The sequence below is a fragment of the Papio anubis genome, chromosome 1 (assembly GCF_008728515.1).
Source record: "Papio anubis isolate 15944 chromosome 1, Panubis1.0, whole genome shotgun sequence".
Taxonomy (NCBI): domain Eukaryota; kingdom Metazoa; phylum Chordata; class Mammalia; order Primates; family Cercopithecidae; genus Papio; species Papio anubis.
In genome coordinates this window covers 25,585,060-25,600,229 of record NC_044976.1, presented here as the reverse complement: position 1 = coordinate 25,600,229, position 15,170 = coordinate 25,585,060, and the positions used below count along the sequence as shown (strand labels likewise).

The 15,170-nt window shown below is 41.7% G+C and overlaps 1 protein-coding gene across 4 annotated transcripts in view; it reads right to left on the bottom strand.

Annotated features, from left to right (window-relative positions):
- WDTC1 (WD and tetratricopeptide repeats 1) overlaps positions 1 to 15,170 on the bottom strand; it is a 78,682-nt gene that overhangs the window by 24,750 nt on the left and 38,762 nt on the right. The window lies entirely within an intron of this gene.

The following is a 15,170-nucleotide window of genomic DNA, read 5'->3' as shown; positions in this document are numbered from 1 at the left end:
GTGGCATGTGCCTGTAGTCCAAGCTACTCGGGAGGCTGAGGTGGGAGGATGACTTGAGCCGGGGAGGTGGAGGTTGGAGTGAGCTGAGATCGCACTGCTGCACTCCAGTCGGGGCAACAGAACCAGACCGTGTCTCAAACAAAACAAAACAACAACAGAAAAAGAGATATGTCTGAAATAGTACCTTCAAGGGACATCCTCTCAGCCACAGAAAATTTGCCAGGAAACATTCAATCCAAGGACAGCCAATTAACTAGAAGGCTAATCTTTTATTCACCCAGCATTTTTTTTTTTTTTTTGAGACAGAATCAGGCTGGAGTGCAGTGGTGCGATCTCGGCTCACTGCAACCTCCGCCTCCTGGGTTCACACCATTCTCCTGCCTCAGCCTCCTGAGTGGTTGAGACTACAGGTGCCCGCCACCACGCCCAGCTAATTTTTGTATTTTTAGTAGAGACGGGGTTTCACTGTGTCAGCCAGCATGGTCTTGATCTCCTGACCTTATGATCCGCCCGCCTTGGCCCCCCAAAGTGCTGGGATTACAGGCGTGAGCCACCGCACCCGGCCTTTTTTTTAAAGAGACAGGATCTCACTATGTTGCCCAAGCTGGTCTTGAATGCCTGGCCTCAAGCCACTGCCCCCACCTCAGCCTCCCAAGTAGCTGGAACTACAGGTGTTCGCCACTGTGCCTGGCCTTCTTCCCTCTACTCCTTGTCCTGTAAAGAATCTCATCTGAGGTAAAACTCATTCTTCCCAAGCTCTCTACTTCTATACATTACTGCTTTGTTCAAGCCTGCCAGATCACTTGCTGATCTAAGGTCTTTTACCTTCCCATGGCATGTGGATCAAACCTCACGCATGACTCTGGTGTCTCTGGGTCAGAATCATCTCTGCCCTTAGTGCTCTCATTTTTCCAACAAGCTGTAAATTACTTGTACCAGGGGTGGGGGTAGGGTGGAGTGGGGCAAGAGGTGATGTCTCAGCTTCAGTTTGGAATCTCCCGGAACACCAAGGACCCTGAATGACCACCACTTATTGAGGGCTTACAAAAAGCAAGGCACAGTGTCTAACTGAGCACTTGTGGCAAAATATGGCCTCCTACAGATGTTCATATCCTAATCCTCTGAAACCTATGAATATGTTATTTTAGGTGGCAAAAGGGACTTTGCAGATGTGATTAAGGTTAAGGACCCTGAGATGGGAAGATTAGCCTAGATTATCCAGGTGGACCCAATCTAATCATATGAATCCCTAAAATTGGAGTACAGTACCTTTCCTGGTTGCAGAGAACTGGAGAGATGGAGGTATGAAAGAAACTGGACCTGCTGTTGCTAGCTCTGAAGATGGAGGAAGGAGGCAGGGAGCCAAGAAATACAGCAGCCTCCAAAGCTCAGAATAGCAAGGAAATAGATTCTACTCTATAGCCTCCAAAAGCCTCATGCCTGTAATTACAGCACTTGGTGAGGCTGAGGTGGGTAGATCACCTGAGGTCAGGAGTTCGAGACCAGCCTGACCAACATGGCAAAACCCCATCTCTACTAAAAATACAAAAAATTAGCTGGGAGTGGTGGTGCACCCCTGTAATCCCAGCTACTTGGGAGGCTGAGGCAGGAGAATTGCTTGAACCCGGGAGGCGGAGGTTGCAGTGAGCTGACATCGCACCACTGTACTCCAGCCTGGGCAAGAGAGTGAGACACCCTCTCAAAAAAAAAAAAAAAAAAAAATTAGCTGGATGTGGTGGCATGCACCTGTAATCCCACTTAGGAGGCTGAGGTGGAAGGATCGTTTGAGCCCAGTTTCAGGTTGCAGTGATTGTGCCACTGCACTACAGCCTCCAACCAACCACTCTAGTCCCTGGTAACCATGATGCCACTTTCTACTTCTATGAGACCAACTTTTTAAGATTTCAAGTGAGACCATACAGTATCTGTCTTTCTGTGCCTGGCTTACTTCATCTAACATAATGTCCTCGGAGTTCATCCATGTTGTTGTAAATGGTAAAGATTTCCAGGGCTTTTTTTTTTTTTTTTTTGAGACAGGGTCTGGTTCCATTGCCAAGACTAGAGTGCAGTGGCATGATCACGGCTCACTGCAACCTCCTCCTCCTGGGTTCAATAAAGCTTGACTTTTAATCATGATGTCACACTACTTTTATTTTACTTAAAGCTGTCTCAAAGCATTGCACTGGGCTCAGGGAGACACGACTGAATCAGACAAACACATATTCTGTCCTCAGGGAATTGGTGAGATTTTGCTTTCTCCCCATCTTCTCCAAACCTGTAAACATTAGCTTTCCCCCATGTTACTATGATCTCCTCACAAGCATCACTTCAAATAGCTTATAGAGGCTGGGTGTGGTGGCTCACACCTGTAATCCCAGCACTTTGGGAGGACGAGGTAGGTGGATCACCTGAGGTCAGGAGTTCCAGACCAGCCTGGCCAATGTGGTGAAACCCCGTCTCTACTAAAAATACAAAAATTAGCTGGGCGTGGTGGCATGCACCTGTAATCCCAGCTACTCAGGAGGCTAAGGCAGAAGAATTGTTTGAACCAGGGAGGCGGAGGTTGCAGTGATTGCGGTGAACTGAGATCACGCTGTTGTACTTGAGCCTGGGCAACAAGAGCTAAACTCTGTCTCAAACAAACAAACAAACAAACAAATAAACAAAACCCAAAACCCAAAACCAAATGGCTATAGAATATTCATCCAAAGATTAAGCCATATTTATTCACTTCTCCCTTAGTGTTGTACATTTAGGTCAGTTCTGATTTTGGTGAGTCAATGTATTTTAAAAATCCAATGAGAAAAGAACATTTACAGTGACTAGGCAGCCCAGACTAGGCCCAATGCCATAATTTTTGGCATTTGACCGAAATATTTAAAATCTGTATTATAAATCATGCTGCTCAGGAAGTTCTGATGAGTAGTCATGCTGTGGAAAAGTGTTTTAAAATGGGAAACGTTATTAATAAATACAATTTAGTAGATAGCAATCAATAAAAAAGTGGCGTCCACAGAGAAAAATAGTAAGTCATATATATAGGCAATAAACAGGCAACTCATTTATTCAATACTCATTATTTATAAGGCAATGAGAGAAAAGGGAGTAAACAGTAGGATAACACAGGTCCATGTTTATAGCAACAAGAGACAAAGTTCTACCATAATAGAAAAAAGAGGCCAAGCGCAGTAGCTCACACCTGTAATCCCAGCACTTTGGGAGGCTGACATGGGCAGATCATTTGAGGTCACGAGTTCAAAACCAGCCTGGCCAACATGGTGAAACCCTATCTCTACTAAAAATACAAAAATTAGCCAGGTGTGGTGGCGCATGCCTGTAGTCCCAGCTACTTGGGAGGCTGAGGCAGGAGAATGGCTTGAACCCAGGAGGCAGAGGTTGCAGTGAGCTGAGATTGCACCATTGCACTCTAGCCTGGGCAATAGAGTGGGACTCCATCTCAAAAAAACAAAACAAAACAAAACGAAAAAACAGGCAGCTGGGTATGGTGACTCATGCCTGTAATCCCAGCACTTTGGGAGGCCGAGGCAGGTGGATCACCTGAGGTCAAGAGTTCAAGACCTGCCTGGGCAACATGATAAAACCCCGTCTCTACTAAAAATACAGGCCGGGCACGGTGGCTCATGCCTGTAATCTTAGCACTTTGGGAGGCCAAGGTGGGCAGATCACCTGAGGTCAGGAGTTACACACCAGCCTGGCCAATATGGTGAAATCCTATCTCTACTAAAAATACAAAAATTAGCCAGGCATGGTGGTGCACACCTATAATCCCAGCTACTCGGGAGGCTGAGGCAGGGAAAAAAGGTTGAACCTGGGAGGTGGAGGTTGCAGTGAGCCGAGGTAGCACCACTGCAGTCTAGCCTGGGCGACAGAGTGAGACTCTGTCTCAAAAAAAAAAAAAAAAAAAAAAAAAATTAGCCAGGTATGGAGGCTCATGCCTATGGACGCAACAACTCAGGACGCTGAGACAGGAGAATTGCTTGAATCTGGGAGGCAGAAGTTGCACTGAGCCAAGATTGTGCCCCTGCACTCCAGCCTGTGTGAGAGAGAGAGACTCTGTCTCAAAAAAAAAAAAAAAAAAAAAAAAAAATATATATATATATATATATATAAGAAAAAGGAGATACCAAACAAACCCAGAAGAAAATAGGAATGTCAGGCTTTAGGAACAGGCTTAAAGGATCTTTGAGAACATTTTCTGACTTTCAGGCAAAGCCTGTGATCCAGTTTGTGTAGCTACATATAAGGACCCTCTCTTAACTGTAACCCAGTGAGATTCATCATATACCCATTTAACGTACCTGCTGACTTCAGGCCTAAACCCTTGTGTAATGAGGCTCAACCTAAAGGGTCAATGTCAAAGAGCGTGAAAGTTACAGATATTTAATGAAGCCTCCACAAAAAATGCCAACTAGGAAAGACAGGAAGCAGACAGCCAAGTGCTTCTCTCTAACTTCTTAAAAAACAGCATGAATGAGTCTGAACAAGCAAGATTTAGATTAAAATCCAGCAAAATTAACAGAACACTTACTAAATTCCAGGGTAGATGCTAAGCTTTCACTTTTGTCAATTTATTTAAGCTTCACAATACACATATTTATTACCATGTATTAAGGTTATGTAGGTGCAATATTTTAACAGAATGGAGTAAGTTCTGACAGCAAATAAAACTTTAAAAAATTCCTCACTCACTATTCACTTAACGATATGTTGTCTTAAAGTCAGAATGATTTGCATATCCAGACATTTCCATAAAATCTTTCCTTTTGTTCCTTCTTTAATCTAGCTCAATGTTTTCTCAAATTTTAGTGGGCCTAAGAACTACTTATATGGAGTAGTAATAATTATAAGAATAGCTAAACTTAGCTTACTATGTATCAGGCCCTGTCCTAAGTACTTCACATAATTACCCTTGAAAATCCATTAAGTTGTCCATAAAATACAACAAATATCATTTTATGTGTACAAGCTGTATTTCCTTGAGCAAGTTCTTTAACCTCTCTGTGTCTCAGGCTCTACATCAGTAAAAGAGATAATAACTGTAGATAGCCTCATGGGGTTGTTGTGGGAAACGAACAGTATTTGTAAAGCACTTTGAGTGGCTACTTTGATAGCTGAGTGGCAGAATCAGAACTAAAATCCAAATATGTCTTTTCCATTGTACCAAGAGAGTTCAAGACTTACAGCACAGGCTGGGCATGGTGGCTCACACCAGTAATCTCAGCACTTTGGGAGACTAGGCAGGAGGACTGCTTGAGCCCAGGAGTTTGAGACTAGTCTGGGCAACATAGTCAGATGCTATCTCTACAAAAATTTAAGAAATTAGCCAGGTGTGGTGGCGTGCGCTTGTAGTCCCAGCTACTGGGGAGGCTAAGGTGGGAGGATCTCTTGAACCCGGGAGGTGGAGGCTACAGTGAGCCATGATCATGTCACTGCACTCCAGCCTGGGCAAGAGAGCAAGGCTCTGTCTCATAAAAACAAAAACAAAAACAAAAAAAATCCCAAGAAACAAAAAACGTAAGCACAGCCCAATGTGAACTATACTGGAGAAAGAAAAATCCTCCTAAAAGTCATGAAAAGGAGCAATTATATTTCTGGTCGGGCTCCAGTGATCCTCCCATCTCAGCCTCCTGAGTAGCTGGGACTAGAGATGCGTGCCACCACACCTGGCTAATTTTTGTATTTTTTGTAGAGATGGGGTTTCGCCATGTTGACCAGGCTGGCTGGTTTCAAACTCCTGGGCTCAAGTGATCTGCCTGCCTCAGCCTCCCAAAGTGCTGGGATTATAGGCATGAGTCACCGTGTCCGGCCTTAATTCAATTTTTAATAATTATTCAAGCACCTATTATATACTAGGCATTCTTACACATGCAAAGGTTGTTGTGGTAAATAAGAGAACTCTAGTAGGATAAGAGAGAAAATAAACAAACATATAAATCAGTAAGATGAATTCAGATAGTGATAAGTGTGATGAATATACGTTATTTATTTTTATTTTTTGAGACAAAATATCACTCTGTCACCCAGGCTGGAGTGCAGGGCGCAATCTCAGCTCACTGCAACGTCCGCCTCCCAGGTTCAAGTAATTCTCTGCCTCAGTCTCTTGAGTAGCTGGGCTTACAGGCACGCATCACCGCACATGGCTAATTTTTGTATTTTTAGTAGAGACAGGGTTTCACCATGTTGGCCAGGCTGGTCTTGAACTCCTAACCTCAGGTGATTCACCCGCCTTGGCCTCCCAAAGTACTGGGATTACAGGCATGAATCACCGCACCTGGCCTGGATATACTTTAGACACAGTGGTCAGGGAAAGCCACTTTGAGGAATTAACATTTGAGGTGAAATCTGAATGCTGAGAAGTAGCAAGTTACACAAAGATCTGAAGGAAAAGCATTTCAGGCATATGGAAGAACGAGTATAAAAATAAGAACAGGCCTGATAATGCCGAAGAAACAGAAGGAAAGCCAATGTGGTTAGAGCATAGTGATGAAGGGGACAGAGTAAGATGAGCAAGATGGGCTCAGGGAGGTGAGCAGAGGCCAAATCCTAAGGGTGTTTTACAGGTCATGGCAAGAAGCTTCGTGGGGCCAGGAATTGTGTTGGTCTTATTCACTGCTATATTCTTTTCCTAGTGTCTAGAACATTTTTGTCATATAGCAGGCATTCAATATTTGCTTGAAAATATGACTGAATTAATGAATAGTTCTTAGTTCTGCCCTCTGGTACTTCAAAGCATGAATTTACTCCATCATCTAAAGCAGAGGTTAGCAATCTTTTCTGTAAAGGCTCAGACAGTAAATATTTTAGGTCTTGCAGGCCATATGGTCTCTATCACTACTACTCAATTCTACCACTGAATCACTAGAGCAAACATAAGCAATACATAAGTGAGTATGCTGTGTTCCAATAAAACTTTATTTATAAAAGCAGGTGGCAATAAATTTGAATTTAAAGCTCATATGGGCTGGGTGTGGTGGCTCATGCCTATAATCCCAGCACTTTGGGAGGCTGAGATGGGCTGATCATTTGAGGTCAGGAGTTTGAGGCCAACATGGTGAAACCCCGTCTCTACTAAAACATACAAAAAATCAGCTGGGTGTCGTGGCACATGCCTGTAATCTCAGCTACATGGGAGGTTGAGGAAGGAAGCGGAGGCTGCAGTGAGCCAAGATCATGCCACTACACTCCAGCCTGGGAGACAGAGTGAGACTCTGCCTCAAAAAAATTTTTTTAAATTAAAATAAAATAAAGCTTATATGGAAATACCAGGGACCCAGAATAGACAAAACAATCTTGAAAAAGATGAACAAAGTTGAAAGACTCATACTTCCCAATTTCATAACTTACTACAATGCTACAGCAATCAAAACAGTGTGGTACTGGCATAAGAACAGACATTTAGATCAATGGACTAGAGTTGAGAGTTCATAAATACATCCTTAAATTTATAGTCAATTGATTTCTGATAAGAGTGTCAAGACAGGTTGGGCACTGGGGCTTGCACCTATAATCCCAGTTATTTGGGAGACTAAGGCAGGAGGATCACTTGAGACTAAGAGTTTGAGACCAGCCTGTGCAACATAGCCAGACTCTGTCTCTTAAAAAAACAAAACAAAACAAAACAAAACAAAACGAGTGTTAAGCAATTCAGTAGAAGGAAAGAATAGTCTTTTCAGCTCATGGTGACAGGACAAGTGGATGTCCACATGTAAAAGAATGAAGTTGGATCCCTACCTCACACCATATATAAAAATTAATTCAAATGAATCAAAGACCTACATATAAAATCTAAAACTATAAAACTCTTAGAAGAAAACATAGGTGTATATATTCACGACCTTGGATTAGGCAATGTTTTTTAAGACATAATACCAAAAGCACCAGTAACGAAAGAAAAAAAGTTTAGTTGGGCATGGTGGTGTGTGCCTGCAGTCCCAGCTACTCAAGAGGCTGAGATGGGAGGATTTCTTGAGCCTGGGAGGTTGAGGCTGCAGTAAGCCATCACTGTGCCAATGCACTCCAGTGAGGGTTACGGAGAGAGATCCCATATCAATTACAAAAAAAAGATAAAACATAAATTGAATTTCATTAAAATTAAAACTTTTATGCAAAGTCATCATTAAAAAATGAAAAGACAACACACAAAGGAAAAGAAACAAAATTTCAAACCACATATATCTAACTCAACAACAAAAAAGGGCAACCCAATTAAAAAACGAGTAAAGGATCTGAATAGACATTTCTCCAAAGAAAATATGACACAAATATGACAACAAGCACATGAAAACATGCTCAACATCATTAGTCACTAGGGAAATGAAAATCAAAACCACAATGAGATACCACTTCACACCCACCAGGAGGGCTATAATAAAAAAAATTTTCTTTTTTTTCTTTTTGAGACAAAGTCTTGCTCTGCCACCCAGGCTGGAGTACAGTGGCGCAATCTCGGCTCACTGCAACCTCCACCTCCTGGGTCCAAGCAATTCTCCTGCCTCAGCCTCCCGAGTAGCTGGGATTACAGGTGTGTGCCACCATGCCTGGTTAAGTTTTATATTTTTAGTAGACATAGGGTTTCACTGTGTTAGCCAGGATGGTCTCGATCTCCTGACCTCGTGATCTGCCTGCTTTGGCCTCCCTAAGTGCTGGGGTTATAGGCGTGAGCCACCGTGCCTGGCCTATAATAAAAAATATTGATAATGAGAAGTGTTGGCAAGGATGCAGACAAATTGGAACCCTCATACATTTCTGTTGGGAATGTAAAATGGTGGTACTACTTTGGAAAACAGTTTGGCAGTTCCTCAAAAAAGTTAAACACTGAGTTACCATCTGACCCAGCAATTCCACCCTTGGGTATATACCAAGAAAAGTGAAGAAAACATGTCCACACAAACTTGTACACAAATGTTCATAGAAGCATTATTCATAATAGCCAAAAAATAGAAATAACCCCATGTTCCACCAACTGATGAATGAATAGACAGAATGTGGTATATCCAAATGACAGAATGCTATTTGGCCACAAAAAAGAAAAGTACAGATTCATGCTATAACATAGATGAATCTTAAAAACATTACGCTAAAAAGCCACAAACTTTATAATTCCATTTAAGTGAAATGTTCAGAATAGGAAAATCCATTGCAACAGAAAATAGATTAGTGGTTTCTGGGTAGGGTCAGTATGGGAGAAGGGAGTGACTGCTAAGATGGGTAAGAGGTTCCTTTTTGGGGTGATGAAAACGTTCTGGAATTAGAGAGCAGGGATGGTTGCAAAACTTTGTGAATATAGTTTGTGAATAGTCAAAACCACTCAATTATATAAAATAACAAACAAGTAAACAGCCAACATTCTGGATTTGGCCCACTGGCCATAAATTGCTGATCTGTGATTTAAAGGACAGTCCTCACGAAAGGAAATCTCTCACAAAGTCAGATCCCCGCTCCATCTTTTTCTTTCTTTATTTATATTTTTATTTTTTTTGAGACAGAGTCTCACTCTGTCGTCCAGGTTAGAGTGCAGTGGTGCAATCTTGGCTCACTGCAACCTCCGCCTCCTGGGTTCAAGCAATTCTCCTGTCTCAGCCTCCCGAGTAGCTGAGATTACAGGTGCCTGCCACCATGCCTGGCTACTTTTTTGTATTTTTAGTAGAGATGAGGTTTCACCATGTTGGCCAGGCTGGCATCTTTTTCTTTAAACATGACTGTTTAATGAACTTGGTATCTAGTTTACTTCTCTAAAATGGTATTATCTTAAAAAGCTCTGACAAGTGTTTGTTAGAATAAGGTTACACTATGCCTATGGAACTGCTCTCATCTACCAAAGTTATTCAAAAAGGAAATCAATCTAGTTTCATACGACTTACATAAGACTTATAAAATTATACAAGAAACAAAATGGAAAAAGCAAGCAGGACAGATTGTAAAGGTAAGACAGATACATAATGTTTGCAATTGTTTAAGGATAATATGAAGAAAACTAATAAGGCAAGAGAATAAATCCACCAAGCCAGAAACTATCTATTAAGCCATTTTTAAAACAGATACATGGTTGAGGCAGAAAGGATATGAACTCTGGAGCCAGATAAGCCTGATATAAATCTTTAAAATCTTATTTCTACCACTTATCTGACCTCAGAAATGCTCAGTTTTACTCTGATTTGTAAAGTGAGATTCCTTTCTTCTTCTCTCTACCATGCATCTAATACTGTGCCAAGAAATCCCACAAGTGAATGAAGTAGCAGGAATCAAAGTGTGATCACAACTTCCAAGGTGATCTTGGAAGATCCCTGGTAATACATACAAAATGAAAGCAAGCAGCTCCCCAAAAAAGTGAGGACTGCAGGCCATGGCTGGAATCCCAGGATATTTGGTTCTTATCCAGTTGTGACAATAAAACTCATGAGATGAGCTGGCACATGTAACTGAAGAGGGATGTGGAATGCTCAGCAAAAATGTCCAAGGAAAGTGGACAGCTGATTGGGTCTTATATACTAGAATGGCTTAAAATTAATCCTCATTAATTTAAATTTAAGTTGCTTAATCTCAACCTCCCTTTTGGCTCTCTTACTTGGTTGCTGCCGCTACAACAGTTCTTTGCATTTTCTTTTACTTTTAAAAAATGTTTTATGGAGATGGGGTCTTGCTATGTTGCCCAGGCTGGCCTCAAACTCCTGGCCTCAAACGATTCTCCTGACTCCCAAAGTGCTGGGATTATAGGCATGAGCCACTGTGTCCCAGCCAGTTCTTTGCATTTTATTTTGTTTTTTCTTTCTCTCTCGCTCTCTTTTTTTTCAGACAGGGTCTCCCCCTGTTGCTCAGGCTGGAGTAAGTAGTATGATCATAGCTCACTGCAGCCTCAAACTCCTAGGCTCAAGCAATCCTCCCACGTCTGACTCCCTAGTAGCTGGGACTACAGGCGCACACCACCACACTTGGTTAATCTTTGTATTTTTTTGTAGAGATGAGGTCTTGTTATGTTGCCCAGGCTGGTCACAGCTCTGGGCTCAAGTGATCCTCCCACCTCAGCCTCCAAAGTGATGGGATTACAGGCGTGAGCCATTGTGCTCAGCCCTTTGTATTTTCCTAATGAACAACTTCAACTTTCTATTTTGAAACAATTTCAAACATAAAAAGTTTGCAAGAATAGTATAAGAATGCCTATATATACGTTTTACCTAATTCATAAATTAAATAATCTTTTTTCCTCTCCCTCTCCTCTTTCTCTCTCTACACACACACACACACACACACACACACACGTGCAAAGTACCTTTTTTACTGAACCATTTGAAAAATCAGTTGTAGACTTCAGGACCCCTTACACTTAACTACTTCAGTGTATAATTCTTGAGAACATTGGTCATTCTTTTATTTAACCAGAGCATATTTATCAAAATCAGAAAATTTAACACTGATACAATACTGTTGTCTAACACATAGTCCATATTCAAATTTCACCAACTGTCCAATAATGTTCATTTTATTTTCCTCATTCAGAATCCAATCCAGGATCACACACTGCATTTAGTTTATGTTTTCTTAATGTCATTAAGAAAATTAGTCATTTTCTGTTTCTTTTAATCTGGGACAGTTCCTCAGCCCTTTTTTGTTTCCTATGACACTGACATTTTTTAAGACTATATCAACTTTTGCCCTGTCCCAGCCCTAGAATTAGTTATTTCTCCAAAAATCCCTGCTTCCTTTTAATAGAGAATGGTATTTAGAAACTAGCAACCCATAATTACTATGGTATCATGGCTTCTAAATTACCATTTTGTGGACAGAGCTGGAAATAATAGATAAACACAAATTTCTATATATGTAGTTTATTTTTATGTTTTTTAGAGACATTTATTTTATTTTTTTGTTGCCAAGGCTGGGGTGCAGTGGCGCAATCATAGCTCAGTGCAGCCTTGACCTCCTGGGCTCAAATGATCCTCCTGCCTCAACCTCCTGAGCAGCTAGAAGTACAGACATGTGTCACCATGCCCAGCTATTTTTTATTTGTGAAGACAGGGGTCTCACTATGTTACCCAGGCTGGTCTCCAACTCCTGGCCTCAAGCTATACGTGCTTTTAAAATCATGAGTTTATATTGAAATAGGCTAATTCCAATCCAGTACCTCAGAGTTCTTCCTCGTCTTTCCCTATTCCATATTTGAATTTCCCTTCTACATGAGAACTCTGGCTCCCAATAACATTGACTTCTTTATTCAATTCTGTAACATACACGAAGTAGTTACAGAATTGCTACAGCAATACTACAAATGACAAATCTACTAAGTAGAGCTCAAGATTTCTTTGAAGTTCATTTTATCTTTATACTGAAAATATATACAAAGTATCACATTAAAAAATTGGCTGGGCATGGTGGCTCACGCCTCATCCCAGCACTGTGGGAGTACTTGAGAGGCCAAGGCGGGATCACTTGAGCCCAGGAGTTTGAGACCAGCCTGGGCAACACAGCAAAACCTTCTCTCTACTAAAAAAAAAATTTTTTTTTTTTTTTTTGAGACAGAGTTTTGCTCCTGTTGCCCAGGCTGGAGTGCAATGGCGCCATCTCAGCTCACCGCAACCTCTGCCTGCCAGGTTCAAGCGATTCTCCTGCCTCAGCCTCCCGAGCAGCTGGGATTACAGGTATGCACCATCTCGCACAGCTAATTTTTGTATTTTTAGTAGAGACAGGGTTTCACCATGTTGGTCAGGCTGGTCCTGAACTCCCAACCTCAGGTGATCCTCCTGCCTTGGCCTCCCAAAGTGCTGGGATTACAGAAGTGAGCCACCATGCCTGGTCTATTTTTTATTTTTTAAAAAATTTTTTAGGCCAGCACAGTGGCTCACACCTATAATCCCAGCACTTTGGGAGGCCGAGGCGGGTGGATCACCGGAGGCCGGGAGTTTGAGACCAGCCTGACCAACATGGAGAAACCCCATCTCTACTAAAATACAAAAGTTACCAGGCATGGTGGTGCACGCCTGTAATCCCAGCTGCTCAGGAGGCTGAGGCAAGAGAATCGCTTGAACCCGGGAGGCAGAGGTTGTGGTGAGACGAGATCACACCATTGCACTCCAGCCTGGGCAACAGAGTGAGACTCCATCTCAAATAACATAACATAACATAACATAACATAACATAACATAACATAACATAACATAAATAAAATAAAATACAAAAAGTAAATTACATGAATTAGTTGGCATCCCACTTCCCAACTTTGTTGATTTAATTTTACTTTCTGAAAATGTAAAGTCTCAACATGGTTCTAAAAGTAAACAGGCATGGTGGCTCGTCCCTGTAATCTAAACATTTTAGAAGTCTGTGGCAGGCAGGTCACTTGAGGCCAGGAGTTTGAGACCAGCCTAGCAAACATGGTGAAACCTTATCTCTACTCAAAATACAAAAATTAGCAGAGCATGGTGGCAGATGCCTGTCATCCCAGCTACTCAGGAGGTTGAGGCATACGCATTGCTTGAACCCAGGAGGCAGAGGTTGCAGTGAGCCTAGATCATGCCACTGCACACCAGCCTGGGCAACAGAGAGAGGCTCTGTCTCAAAATAAAAATAAAAATAAAATAAATAAATGTAAAAACTACAAAAAGGTCCAAAGAAGAGTTACTCACCTTTCTCTACTCTTCTACCTTATACCTCCCACCCGCTGCAGTGACTAATTTCATTAGTTTCTCCTTATCCATCCTGTGCTTCTGTTTACAAAAACCATGCAGATGCATATATCAATCCTTATTCTCCCTCCCTTGTTACACCAAAATTGGCAAAAATTATATTAAAATGGCCCTCAAGCATATGGAATATATATTAAACTTCATTCATAAGAGAAATGTAACTTAAAACTATACTGACACACTTTTTACTAGTTAGAATGATAAAAAAAAAAAAAATTCAAAAGCTCAACCACACAGTCTACTGATGAGTTATAGAAAAACAGGCACATTCATGCATTGCTGGTGGGAAGACAAAATGGTGCAAATTCCATGGTGGAGAATTTGGCAACATCTGTTTTTTTTGTTTGTTTGTTTGTTTCTTTGTTTTTGAGATAGGATCTTACTCTGTTGCCTAGGCTGGAATGCAGTGGCACGATCTCAGCTCACTGTAGCCTCAACCTCCTAGGCCCAGGTGATCCTCTTACCTCAACCTCCCAAGTAGCTGGGACTACTGGCACGTGCCACCACGTCTGGCTAATTTTTGTATTTTTTGTAGAGATGGGGTCTTGCCATGTTGCCCAGGCTGATCTTGAACTCCTGAGCTCAAGCGATTCACCTGCCTCAGCCTCCCAAAGTGCTGGTATTAGAGGCGTGAGCCACCAAGCCCGGCCAGCAATATCTAACAAAACTACATATACATTTACCCTTTGACTAGTACTCTCACTTTTAAGTTTTCTACCCTAAAGATACATCTCCAGCAATACTAAACTACCTATGTATTTAATATAAGGTAGTTTGATTATAATAATTATTATTATAATTACAAACTCTTAGAAACAACTCTACATGCCCACACATGGGAAATTCAATGAATACATCTTGGTGCATCTACACAATGGTGTACTCTACAGCTGTAAAATAATAAGTAAGGGCAGAAGGGCTGGGCGTGGTGGCTCCTGTCTATAATCCTAGCACTTTGGGAGGCCAAAATAGAAGGAATGCTTGAGGCCAGGAGTTCGAGACCAACCTGGTCAACACAGCAAGACCCCATCTCTATTAAAAAAAAAAAATACAAAAATCAGCCAGGCGTGGTAGTGCATGCCTATAGTCCTACCTCAGGAGGCTGAGGTGGGTGGATTGCTTGAGCCTGGGAGGTCGAGGGCTTTAGTGAGCTGAAATTGTGCCACTGCATTCCAGCCCAGGCAACAGAGACACTACCTCAAAAAAAAAAAAAAAAAGGAAGAACTCTGTGAACTGATATGGGATAATTTTCAAGATATATTGGTAAGTGGAAAAAAAAAAAAAAGCAAAGCACAAGACAATCTTTCTCTCTCTCTCTCTCCCCAGTCCTTAAAAGACCTCCAAGTCCAGTCAACCAACCCATCTACTCTCTCCTTATAGGCAAACTCATGTCTTTACTTCCTTCCCTATCCAGCTAAGAATCGATGATTCATTATTACAACTGTTCTCTTACAACATTCATCTGACACATCC